This window comes from Anomalospiza imberbis, chromosome 5 (genome assembly GCF_031753505.1).
Source record: "Anomalospiza imberbis isolate Cuckoo-Finch-1a 21T00152 chromosome 5, ASM3175350v1, whole genome shotgun sequence".
Classification (NCBI taxonomy): domain Eukaryota; kingdom Metazoa; phylum Chordata; class Aves; order Passeriformes; family Viduidae; genus Anomalospiza; species Anomalospiza imberbis.
In genome coordinates this window covers 24488767-24502904 of record NC_089685.1, presented here as the reverse complement: position 1 = coordinate 24502904, position 14138 = coordinate 24488767, and the positions used below count along the sequence as shown (strand labels likewise).

At 35.7% G+C, this 14138-nt stretch overlaps 1 protein-coding gene across 3 annotated transcripts in view; it reads right to left on the bottom strand.

The window, feature by feature from the left end:
* TFEC (transcription factor EC) overlaps positions 1 to 14138 on the bottom strand; it is a 127727-nt gene that overhangs the window by 74167 nt on the left and 39422 nt on the right. The window lies entirely within an intron of this gene.

Here is a 14138-nt window from a genome sequence, read left to right as displayed (position 1 = left end):
AGCTGCATAAAAGAATACACTTATATTTGGAGGAACACCGTGAATTTATAAAGAAAATCCACATTCATCTTCCAACTGTGAAAAAAGTAATTGTAGAAAATATAATTGGTAGTGTACTTCAGATTAAGTAGATTAATATCATTGACACTTTGGAGAGTTTAGGTATTACAGATGAAAAGCAAAAATTATATATTCACCTGTTTGCTATATAATTCAGCACTCACTAATTAACTGAAATAATGGAGACTGCATTTCCTAGTGATAAAGGCATTTTTGGGAATATCAGCTTAATGTGCCTCATCTAAGCACCTGACCTAGTGCAAATGTATTAGTGTATCAGAGCTACCTCAACAGCAATCATAGGCTGCTTGTCTGATTACCAGGTGCTTATTTCTGTAATGAAACATTATGAATAAGAAGAGGTTAGACACTTAGGAAGCAGGCATTTGGGAGCACTAGTTCAGTGCTCATATGCATATTTATGGTGTCATATTCAGTGAAGTGACAATGGACCACTTCTCACACATACATATAGAATGTATGCCCTTTAGATACACTTCCACACATACATATAGAATGTCTTTGAAGCAGGTATATCTATGCTTACAGGGAGTCATAGGTATATTTATATATTAAGTATACCAAATTATCATGGAATAAAGAGTTGAAAAGAGCCTACTCCTTCTAGTAGATTCTCTTATTATTTTTAAGAATAAAGTCCAGTTAAGCTTCATTTCCTCCAAGTCTGTGTTCCACGGATAAGGTTTTTTTTTAATCAACAGGCATATTGCAGAAAAAGATGTTTCTATCTGCAGATCATCACATTTTTAGAAGCAATACTGCTGCTATCACAAGAGTGGCCCATTAACTGGAGCACAGCAGTGAGGGAATCACTTCTGAAATGTCATCAGCAGTTCTTTTGGTAGAAACTGTGCTTAAAATAGCCCTGTACACACTGAGGCCTGACTTGATATAAAGATTTCAAATAAGAGCACAGAAAAGGTTCATGGTTTTGTTCGGGGGTTTTTCGTTTTATGTGTGTTCAATTTTATTCAAAAAGACAGAGGGCTCTAAAGAGCTGGATTCCCCTTAAGTTTTATTGCCTATGATTCAAAATAATACCTTCCATAGCACGTTTTTTTAAATAATATTTTAAATACAAATCAGTGGAGTGTCTAGTCAGACCAAGTCACTTGAAAGTATCACTGGCTAGAATGCTTTAAAAATGTTTTCAAGCTATTTTTCTATCTGAACACAGAATGATTCATCATGCAACCCTTAAAATTGTGCTTTTGTAGACTGGAAGTAAAACTCAATAATGTCAAAATGCCATCAGTGGGTTTTGAAAGTGGTCCCAGGTATTTTGGGTTGCAGGTGGCAATCCTTAGCCAGCCTCCAGGGAAGTGATATTTGTTTTACTGCAGAACTACTGTAGAAAATTTTTACGTTGTGGACACTCCAGATAGTTAACACACAACATCTAATATGAAATATTTTGTGTTTGATATCAGAAGACATCACATTACCAATTCATCTTGTCACACTTCTACCACTGGTCAGTGTAAGATGAGCACACTGTCAGGCAGGCCATAAAGCTGTCTATATCACTATCCTAAAAGATACTTTGGAATCTCACAGTTATTTGTAGAGCTGTATTTGCTGTAATCCTACTGTGAAAGAATTAAATGCACATTACTGACTTGAAGGGGAGAAAAGACTTTATGCTTCACTTGGCTATAAGAGAAGTGGACTCAGTCTCTAGAGAAAGATCATCTGGATTTCAAGAAGAATAGTTCCGTGGTTACCTGTTACACAAAGACATTAAAGACTCAGGTGCAATTTCCTACCTGAACTTGAGTCCCTGGATAATTTTGAGCATTCATCACAAGTGACATTCATCTGTAAGAGGCATTTTTCTAGTCTACATTATGAAAAAGTCTGTCTTTTGGACAATAGCAAGAGAAAAGATCTCCAGAAAGTGAATCACTTTCAGATACCCCTGGGAGACTTCATATAAAAGCAGGACTTTTTTTATTCATTCCTCTGGACATGCTTCTCTCTTATGGTTCATCACAGAAGGAGATTTGGGCAATGAACTTTAATTGGATATCTACTATTTACATGACTAAAAAGCTGGATCCATGTAGGTATACATGGAAACTAAACCTTATACTGTGAGGAAACAAATCTGTCTCTGCAACTTAAATTTTTACCTGCAAGATATGACACCTTCCTCACAATCGGACTGTGTGGGGAGAAACATTACAACTTATATGATATTGTCAAAATGTCAGTGGAGGCCAGAAAATTGCTTAACATAAATATATAGCAAAGGATGCTGGAGACAATGACCCCCAACCCCCAAAAGGTATGAACTGAATGCTAGTATTCAAATCTTGTTGGCATTTTTGCTAACTGAAGAAAAAGTCTAGAGAGGGAAGTAATCTTGGAGTTTGAATGAACTAGATGATTCTTCAAGCACTATGTATGAAATATAGTTTAACTATCAATATTTTCACTTAAGCCACAAAATCCACATTTTCAGTAGTACAAAGTGGATGACATTGCTTATTTGTATTCAGTTCCATTGAATTTTTCAAGGCAGAATACTCGCTAAGTCAGCTGGATGTTGTAGTAGCAACATTTTTTTCATTCTTTATGTGTTAGATACCATAGCTTATCTCAAGACCTAATGCAATCTATTTTTAATTATTCACACCCTTTATTCTGTAAATATAGTCTGCCTCTTTCAATATTAAAAAGGCAGGACACAGTTCAATTATTAATGGTCCAGATATAAACAATAATTGGAGTTTGTTCTTCAGAAATATATCTATGATTTGTAACAGCACTAATGAAAGTTGTAAGCTTATATTTATCATGTAGTTCTGATCCAGTATTAGTTTCATAATCTTTTGCCAGAGGAAATAAAAGCCAAAAAACCAACCAAACAAACAAAAATTAAAAAAAAATAACACAAAGAACCTTTTGTTTGCTTTAGAGAGCAATTGAGCTTTCTCCTGCATAAGCAATTGATGGCAACTACAGCTGTGTCAAGGCACCTCACAAAGTTACCAGGCCTTCATGGAGCCACTTTTGGTCTGAACTTGCAAGGTATTTGAATGCAACAAACTCTGAAGTAAATTAATATAAAGTAATAATGGAGAAAATTTGCAAATTAAAAAAAAATTATTATCTGCGCATTTGTCTGAAATCATAGTACACAGAGCAAATGTTCAGAATCAAGTTTCTCAATTTGGAACCAGATTTGCTACCATTGCTATTTATGCATTTTGGTCAAATGACTAGTTTAGACTATCTTCAACATTCATATGATGGAAAACACTTTCAACAGAAAATAATCTATTATTATCACTATTTGTCATCTCTAATGTAAAGTGAGTGGTAGAAGTGCAGTATTTCAAGCTGTGTCCAGCTTTTTTCTTTTTCGCCCTGATGTTTTCAGTGTTGTTTTCCCTAATTTTTCATCTCTTTTTTGCTTTCTTTCCATGTTTTGATCTCTTTGCTTGTTTACTCTGACTTCCAATATTACCTCTTATCATTTTTCTTCCTCTCAAAAACCTTTTCCCATGGTTTTTGTGATATTTCAACAAGATACACTTCTGAAATGATTCCTGCATTCTGGTCTCCATCCAGTTTGATCTCAAATGATTGACTATAGCAGTCCCAAGGGTATAATAGTGAATATCTTCTATGGGTATGATTAAAGACAGAGCCTGTAATTCGCAATCTATAAAATTCCAAAAAATAGACAAAATAAAACTTGGAGAAATACTTTGTTAACTGGTGTTCCAAATACTGTTTAGTCAGGGGTAGAAATTATTTCCAAAGCCACCAAGTCAACGGCCATTTTTCTCTTAATTACTTTGACCTTTGAAGAAATTCACCATTTGTGTCTTTGAACAAATGTACAAATAAATTTACTTGATCAGGTATCTGATATCAAAGGGATCATCTTCGTCCTGGGTCGTCTTTGTCCTTATTTTCCATCAGAAGCAATTAATCCACCATTGTGTGCATATCTTATGTGATGTTCTGCCTTAAAAGCACAGTCATTTAAAAAGTACTCAAATTCAAAGCATCATCTAAAACGACAGTTATCTGTAAAAGGCTAAATGGAAGATTTGGAACAAAATAGCTCCTGGGTTAGAATCTTGTATGCTGTATTAACCTTGAGCAAAATTTTACAGTGCAGGTACTTAACCTACAAGGAAAATTTCATAATGGGAATACTGAGAAACCTGTGGCTATAACCAGTACTACTGGGCCCCAGTATAATATTTCATTTACATTTCTTACAAAGCAATTTTTGTAAATCTTGCTGCATGAATGAAAAATCTCATCCCATAGTCTCCAATTCACTACCCTCATGAACTCATAAAAAGGTCTTTTAACCACTGCTGTGATTTTCAAGTGGAAATAATAAAATGGCAAGAGTTAAATATTAATATTCAGTTCTTACTCTGTGCTTTTCTTTGATACCAATTACAACTTGAACTTCACCTAACTCAAAAAGACTGCAGACTTCTCTCAATTAGCAGTAATAGGATTAATACATAGCTTTGGAATTGAAGATTTAAATAGCAAAAAAAAAAAAAATACTTGGCAAATGTACACTACATGTACCAAATTAATCCCAAAATAAATATGCAGCCTTCGGTGAAATAAGTGGAATGTGGAATGCTAGAGATGTGGGGGTTTTTGTGTTTTTTATGCTCTCTTGACAACCTCTGCAGGTAGCATTGCTTTGAAAACTATCATGGCTGTAGAATAACAGTACCTTTCTTCCTTATGTTTATGGCCACTAGAAAGTTGCTGCAATTCAAAGCAGGTATTCTCCTTTGTAGAGCACCAAAGCTAATTCTGTTTGTTAGACTTTTCTCCATAACCACTTTTTATGGTTCTCAGCTTTGTGAGTTTTAATCAATCTTACGGATTCAAATTATTGCATTCAAATAGATGTCTCCTGAGAAAGGATAAAATATTAGGTTAGATGGACAAAAGTGCTGGAACATAATTTTTGGGTTTCTCTACTCAAGTTGAGTTGTTTGTGGTTTATTTTTTATTTGCATTTGATGGGCAATGATTGACTTCATTCTCCCTGCATTTTGAGTAATTACTTCTACATTGTATGATACAATGGCCCTAACTGAAGATGACTCTGTTTTAAGGTGCACATTTGACTTCTGAAAAAAATGGGTGATATCCTTAAACTCCCTGTCAAATCAAAAAATGCTGACATCAGTTATAAAGAGCTGTTTATATTCTCTTCTCAGAGGAAAATATGAGATACTTAATCATGTTTTACTAATCAAAGATCATACAGCAGAACATTTGAAGTGTAACTAAACCAATACAGAACAAGTTGTGAATCAGGATAGATGGAAGTGACAAGTTTAGTTTTTTATTTCCTTCCAACTAGTGGAGAAATCAAGACCAAGGTTGACCACAAGTTTCTGTTCACAATAACCATGTACTTCATTTCTGGAAAAATGCACTTCAGGAAATACTAGAGAATTACTAAGGGCCCCTTTTCAAAATAGTACAGGAAGATGCTACAGAGATTTGAAATGAGCATGAATTGTTGCATATTTCAAAAGTCTGGCCCTAGAATACTGACTGATAACAAAAAAAAAAAAAAAAAAAAAAAAAAAAAAAAAAAAAAGAAGTAAGAGTAGCACCTTCCCGGGTAATGTTGATTGCCAAGGAGGTTTGCTTCATACTTAAGGTAACTAAGAAAAAATTTTCCTGGGAGTCGATATAGCAGCAATCCTTATGAGGAAAGACTGTAGTTAAGATCACAACAGAGATCAACAAGTGTTTAGAATAAAAGGAGGAGAAACACCATGATGGGAAAAGTGTGAGATCTCTTAAATCCTACTGGTGTCAGCCTCTCTTGTTTTGCTGGACTGGCAGGTAACCACAGATTAATCATATCTTGACACGACTGCAATCATATTTCAGTTTGATTGCAACTACCTGTAGAGGCTATCTGGAGCTTCCATTCATTTCAATGTGTTTGTCTTTCACTCCAACAAAAAAAAAGTTAACCCAAAATCAATTGCTTAATATATTTCAAGGATTCAATCTTTTATTTGTAGCTCAAATTTTCATATTCTGCCTTCAAAAAAAAAATATTACTTTCCCAAGTTTTGAAGTGCTGATGTCCACAAGTTCTAGACCTTTGCTCAAAAAGAAATAATGTATGGAAGCCAATTCAATTATAGCATAGCTATTAATTAACCTAATGTCATTTGGTGCTTCTCAGAATATAGACAGGATCATCTGCCTCATGGTAAAAACACACTGAACTTTGGGAGATGGCTGGAAACAGTCTTGACAGAATAGATGAAATTCATTGCCAGTATTGCAGGGCTAGTTAATGGCAGCTGAGATAAGCAAAATTATCCCTCTACACAGATGGATCACAACATAGCCCAGAGATATCCAGAATAGCCAAAATTAAAATCTCACTTAATTCTTCTTAGAGTTTGATTTAAAATTTTCCTAATTTCCCCTTTATAAAGCAGAGAACCACCTAATAACCTTTTCTGATGTGTCCAGATACAGAAATTGCCAACACATGAAAAATATGGACGGTAGAAGTTGATCTGGACAGGATTGAAACCAATAAATTGCACTTTGGTGAGGAGCAGAGAAGGATGGGATGAACATTCAGGCTCTAGCCATTTAGAGATGGTTGTCATTCTTTATGAAGATTAAGGATTTGTAACTTTGCATTCCTACATTAATCCAAATGCCAGCCGATGTACAAGCTGCCAGGGTATAGACTTCCAGACACTGCACTTTTGATCAGAGCCTTGAGCAAAATGAACTCCCATTTCTACACTGTATTTTTCTGGCTTTACTCCGTTAACATTACATGGCAGATATGCAAAACTGACTTTAAATTTCTCTAGAAAACATTTGAGAAAGAACAATAATGAGCACAGTTGAAGAGGACTCTCTCATGCGGCCAGTGGCCAGTTTACTTGCATATATTGAAAGAATATAACTATATGAATCCTTTTCAAACTAAGAAAACTCTTACAGTAAAAGGTAAGAGTCACGCATATATAATTTGCTTAAGAAGATCTACACATGTTTCAGAGCAAATGTAAGGCTCACAGAATAGTGCATGAGGGTTTTTTTCATTTTAAATATCTTCATATTGTTGGAAAAAAAAACAAATAAACCTGATTTTTCTAGGGAGGTAAGGGAACTAGATACATTACAGGAAATTTTAGCTTAAATCCAGTGATTTACTTTTTTTTTTTTTTTTTATAAATTTATATATTTTTTTATAATTTTTTAATAATTGTTGTTAAAATTATAACTTTTTCCCTATTCTGTCCAGGTCTGATCTATACCATCAGTTCTCACTTCTATGACTAATATAAAATTCAGACACAATTTCCAGTTAGAAAGAAAACTCTTTCTGCCATGTCTGCTTCCCTTATTTTTTTAACTCAGTGACAATTCTGATATCCAAAGTGGCAACTAATTGCCTTGACAATTAAATAGTATTGCCACAGTACAGCCTTTATGCATTGGTCGTAATAAATGTCAGATGAAGCTCAACTACTCACTTCAGCAGATGCTAATTTAAGCTGAACACTACCAGTTATTCAGAGGGAGAATTTTTGCTTTATATAAGATTAATCTCAGAAATTAAGTGTGGGATTCCCTCTTATAAAAAATGATATGGGTTATTCATTAAATCTGAATTACTGATTTAACAAACACTTGTATAAATATCATTATCTGTTATGCAATTACTAATGGCGTGTATAATACTTAATATCTCAGTCAGGTCTCTTCAAAATTCAATTACTATAGCTCTTGTCATAGAGACTAGCACTGCTCTTTTAAAGCTCCTTTTTTTTCCCTAGTGACCCTTCAGTTTGACTACTTTGTCCTTGGCTGCCATTTGTCAGTTCAGGAATAGTATGACTGTCAAGTCAAGTGTAGGTTTATATTGGAATCCTAACTCTCATCATGATCCTCACCTTTCCACTGAAGTTAGTAGGAAACTGGGAATCTTGTTATGCTTTTAATCTGGGCCAGCATTTCAAAAAATGCTGATCTCTTTGCAAGTTTGTGGAGCTTCTCTTTGCTGCAGCTGACAAGAAACTGAGTCTCCTTTCATTAACACTGGAAAAGTCTGAACAACCTCAAGGCAGAGATAGCAGTGTTTGCACCATTGTTCTCTACTTTACAATTGCAAAGCCTTTGTTAATTCTGTTGGGACCTGTTCATATTCTTCATGGAAAGAAAAAAAAAAAAGCTTATCTCTTGCAAATGGGTTCCTCCCCTATTTGCACCACCCATTGAGCAGCACATGGTTGTCAAAAGGAAAGTTTTACAGGACCCTCTCAAGCTATAATTTCATTTATAAAATCGATACACTTAGGAATGGTGGTGGACACAGAGCCCAGAAGTCATGGAAGAGTTCATATTTTTGTCATTGAAGCCTTTGACAACTAGAAGAATAGCTGTTTGCAAAATGCTGATTATGAATTGTCCCAGGACCATGTAACTTCCAAGCCTCAGTGAGGGGCAGCATTCATAGCATTCTTAGGCTAAAATTGTGCCAGGGACTCTCCTAACAGTAGGACTGCCTGGACGTGTCCTAGACATAGTTAATGTACAAGTGTGGCTAGACAGCTCACTACTGCTCAGGGTTCTGAGATGAGAATACATGGGAAGAAAGCAGGACACCCTGTGATTAAACCATGACTGGTTCTCTTCTTACATCTGTCTTCCACACTTTGCCTCCTTCATATCAAGAATCACAACAGACTTTAAAAAGAACCACCCTTACAATAGACAGCTTTAAGTCTTTTAAAGGTTGTTACCTGCAATTCTAATTTTGAGAAAAAAATCAAATTTTGAATCAGCATTAAGGCTCTCTCCAGCTACTAAAGGCAATGGACCTGCTGAACATACTCTTTGAACTGCAGTGATATCAGTTATTTCCATACCACAAGAATTATCACACAGAAGTAGGTTAACAGCTGTGCTCAGATGTGTAGAGGTGTGTGCAAAAATAGACATAGCAAAAATAAAAATGTCTAAAAAAATGAAAAAAAATGATGAGGTGTATGGGAGAAAGAATAGAGACTGTGGACTTTAGACACTGTAAGGTTAAAAAGATGAAGTCTGTGAAGTGTGAAAAAGAAGAAGAGATATTATGAAAGTCTACAAAATAATGAGTGAACCTGAGGATCTTACACAGATCTCTATTTATTTCCCACTTACTCATCTCTTTTAGTCTCCGTTCTACTCCTCCTCTTTCCAGATCTTCCAAAATGTATTTTGCTCTTTTTCCCAATTCCTTTTTCCCTGTTATTTATGAACCCCTTCACGTAATTTTCCACCCTTCCTCTTTTCTATATACTTCTTCTCATGATAGAAATAGTAATACAAAATCTAAGTATTTTCTTCATATTATTAAATGTAAGTATTATTTTAAAAAATAAAAATATTGTAGTGCATAATTACTAAAAAGTAACATATTTTGAGTGACTGCCATGAAACAATCTGCAGAGACAGAGAGAGACGGACAGCCCTGCTGCTACAAACTGCTTCAGCAAAAAGTCTAGGAAGACTTAAACATAACAGCTTCAATTACTATACTGTGGTAATTTAACATAAAATTAAATTTTAACCCTCAAGCATCATCTCATAGGCTAATTTGATGTGGAATCAAGAAATTTTGAGAATTCTATACTTACTCTGAAGCAAAAAAACATAGACGTGGAATGTATTTGACTGTGTTTATGACAAAATGCAGATGCCTACATCCAAGCTAATTATCTAGATTTTTTTTTCAGTCAACAGGGAGAAAAATATCACTTGGAGGGTGCAATCCATCTTACTTCAAAGTATATGCCTAAGATAAGCCAGATAAATTGGATCTTAAATGGATCCACTTGCCCCACTGGCTAGAAAGATTGCTAAGGCATCTAATTCAAATGTAGAGACCTGTTACAGAGATAGGCGAGAGCCCAGTGAAGGTATTCTGAAACAGATTATTAAGATTTATGGACAGTTGATCTATTCTAGTTTAAGTATTCTTGTGTTCCTGTGTGATGCTACTGGGTCATTTACACAGCAATTGTGGCCTGGAGCAAAGCACTATAATGGTATTAGAGAGCCTCTGGAGGCAGTTGGGATATATACATGGATCTGAAGTGGCTCTTCTTGGACATAGAGTGCATTTTCAGGCTTTTAAATTATATATATTGTATATATTATATATATATATAATAGGTATTATATATATTATATAATATATATTATATATAATACATTATATATATATAATATATATTATATATATATTATATATATTATATAATACCTATAATATATATAATATATACAATATATATTTTTTATATATATATATATATTATATTTTTTGTGGGAGAAGTAAAAACTGCTGTTCTGTTCTCCCTTTCATAGTGTCTACTAATCTGTCAAAAATCCTTCCAATTATGTGCCAATCCACCAGAAAAACATACCAGCTTAAGAAAGGGTTTGCATTATTGTATGAAGTGTGGGAATTGCTGCAATCAAGAGAGCACATCTGAAAAAGAAACTGGAAAGATGCCAGTGTAGCAGACACTGGGTAAATGAGACTCCCTACATGGGAGATATAAGGCAGGCAGCACAGGACATTAAAGATATTTGTGACTTTCAGAATACTTTTAAAAAGCCATTACTTCCCTCCTAGCAATGTCTGGACTGGACCTGTTCTGTCTTTAAATACAAAATTTGCCTGCAGAAAGGTTTCAAAAGAGAAAGTACTAAAATTAAGTCCCAGCAGCCTGAAACAATTATTTCCAAAAGAAATATAGCCATTTATAGACAGTGTTTGTTGTTATGTTATGCTTATGAAAAGCTTATCTTCAAGCTTCCTTAGTGCCCCAGGGCACTGCAACAATATTATTCTTCCTAGCCACTCATTGAGAAAATAATGGTAGAGTGGGGATTTTAAAGTGGTTAACAGGCAGATTCTTATGTGGAGTTTTCCCCAGTATATGCAGTAAAATATTACTCCTATGTTTATACTCATTACTCAGGTACCTGAAATCAGTTTCCAATCTCTGTCTGCAGCATACCTTTGCTGTGTATATTGGAGACCATGTTCTCAATGTTTTGGTATCTCTTAGCTGTTGAGGGATTTTTCTGCAGGTTGCCTTTAAATTTCTTTTTGCACTAGTTAAACAGATAATGCTCCCAAAATCTTTCATGATAATTTAGACCTTCTTTATACATTAATGATTTACCAGTCTCTGGTTAGTCCTCACCTTCCTACCAGCTTCCTACTGGATCTGCTGTGGTATGAATTGACACAGCATCCAATAATGGTCAGATCAGCCCCAAATATACAGCTAAATCAATATTCCTAGTCCAGCTGAATTAATTTATTTATTTATATGCATTTTTGTGTGGAAATTTTGTTTATTATTTTGCTGCAATGTTGCTCATTTCCAATTGATCATGGTCTCTGACTCATGTCTTTGATGAAGTCACAGGTTTCCAGCATAAAGAACCTCAAGAAGAAATGGCCTCAAGTTGCTCTGGGGGAGATTTAGATTGTGTATCAGGGCAAATTTCTTTGCAGAAAGTGTTGTCAAGCACTGTAACAGACTGCCCAGGGAAGTGGCAAAGTCACCATTCCTAGAGGTATGTAGAAAAGGTGTAGGTGTGGCACTTAGGCACAGGGTTTAGTGGTGGACTTGGCAGTGTTAGGTTAACAGTGGAGTTGATGTTCTTTAAGGTCTCTTCCAACTAAACTGTTCTATTCTATTACATTTGATTGTTTTTTGTTAGTTTAACTGATTGCTTGAAGAAAAAAAGATACTAAAAGTTCCACCAAAATTAATATTGGACAAAAACCGCTCCTAGAGAAGACAAATTTTCCTGCAAAGAGTGTTCCTACTCAGTATTTAAGGTGAACTTTCACTAACATAGTGGAATACTCCTGAGGAAAGGGCAGCAGGGTATAAACCCTTGCCCAGTGACTGATGGATGACATTCCTCATAACATATTGCTTTTCACCTTATCAGTCATTTGTTCAAGAACAGAAGTCACTTTTTCAGTTACAAATGGTATCCAACTTCCATCTGGATTTTTTTCAAAACCTTCAATCAGGATGTTTGCTAAACCCAAAGCTTCTTACTTTATAGAACTTACAAATACTGCAGGGGAAAATGTTGTGGCTCTTTTACTGCCCTGGGTATTTCTATAGATTAACCTGGCTTCCTGGAGAACACAGATAACTTCCCTTGATCAATACAGAAATTAACCTGACTCAAGATTTTGTGTCACAAAGAGAGGTCTCAGTCTTCAAACTCTTTCTTGGGCCTTTGGTACTGTTTTTAAAGTACCAAACTAACCCTTTCCTGCTACTTCCCAAACCCTTGATCACAAAGACAGTGTTCTCAATGGCATTCTATGGTAAACCGTCGCTCAAAATGGATTCCCCATCAGTGCTCACTCTGGGCAATGAAAAACTGCTTTAAGATATTTTTATTACCTGACTGCCATGCAAACATGCTACATCTGTGAACACAAGAACTTCTGGGCAAAGAAAATTTCGTACTTGCCAAAAGGTACAAGTCTCCATCCTTACATGATGTTAGCCATCCTTACATGATGTCACTTTACATGTTATTGCCCTGCAGAGATTTGTAGTTCCTCCATTCATCTCAACAAATCCCTTTCTCCTTCCAAACAGCCAACAAAGACTTTGCTGAGAAACCTCCAGTAGAAAATTTACTCAGTAGTAAGTCATGCTACAAGGCAATGACAGTGGGTCCTTAACAGCGAGCTGGCATCCTACAGAGGTGAAAAGAAATCATGTCTACAAGTCAACCTATCTATAGGTATATAACTTAAAACACTACTACCTAATTATGGATTGGACACAATTTCTTGTCCAAATCCTGAAACTTGCCATGAAAAATACCTCTGGTCTCCTGATCTTCTTTGAGTTCTTCTGGAGGTGTTGCTTCCTATCTGCCCTGATTTAGGTACAGGAATATTTTTGGTTTTCTGTTTTTTTTCCTTCAAGCCTTTCAGTAATATGTGACTTTCTACATCTTTTTTAACTTTTACTTATTTATCTTTTTCTCTCCTCTTATTTTTTTTTCTCAATATTTTTCCTCAGCCCTTCCAGTTTCCCTATCTCCTATTTCTTTCACCATTTCTCCTATTCGTCCTTGCTTTAAATTTCCTCAGCCCCCTTTTCTCCATCTTTTCTCACTTCTATTTGCATCATGATTTCCAACCTGCAAAGAAATGCTATCCTCACAGGCTCTGCAGCACCCTTTGATCACCCTCTAGCCTCTGCAAGCAAGCTCTTCCAGCAGTTCCAGTGCTCCAGTTAACCCAGAGAGTCCAACGAGGTTGAGAGGGACTTGCACTGCAGCAGGAACCAGAGGGGGCTAGCATTGCCCTGAAAGGTGAAGCAGAGAGGGTCAGTTTGCCAAAGCAGAGAGATTGGCAAGAAAATATGGTGCCAGCCACATGCTGCCTCATTCATGTTGCCCCAATTAAAGCAGCCTGTAGGGAAAGTAGCATGCCACTACAGTGCACTGGTGTACTGACCCCTCCGAGTGCTTGTTAGTGCTCACCATACTCAGCATTTCCTCTCCCTGATTGATAGGACGATATGTGTGTGTATGGCAGAGAGCAGATTCATTACAGCACATTAGCCAGACAGGCAGACAAATGCCCACAGGGGCAGAAAAGCTGCAAGGAATAAATAAAAACTTTATTATTATTCTAAAACTTCTTTTCCCCAGGCTACAGTGAAGAATACTGGAGGAACGGGAGAGTGGAGAGATCCCAGAAGAGAAAGGGAGTGGTGAGAACTGGAAGGAAAGTTTATTAGCAGTCAAAGAAAGATTTAAAATATTCATTGTTGGGTTCAGAGTTTGAATGTCTATTTATATTTTTATTTTTGGTCCCACTGCAAACTAGGAAAGAAAGGTTCGGTGCATCAGATACCAAGTTATCAGAACATTCCTGATGTAACATGTCTGAAATGTATGAAACCTGGCTGCTCCATTTACTGAAATTTATAATTCCTCAGTTTTAA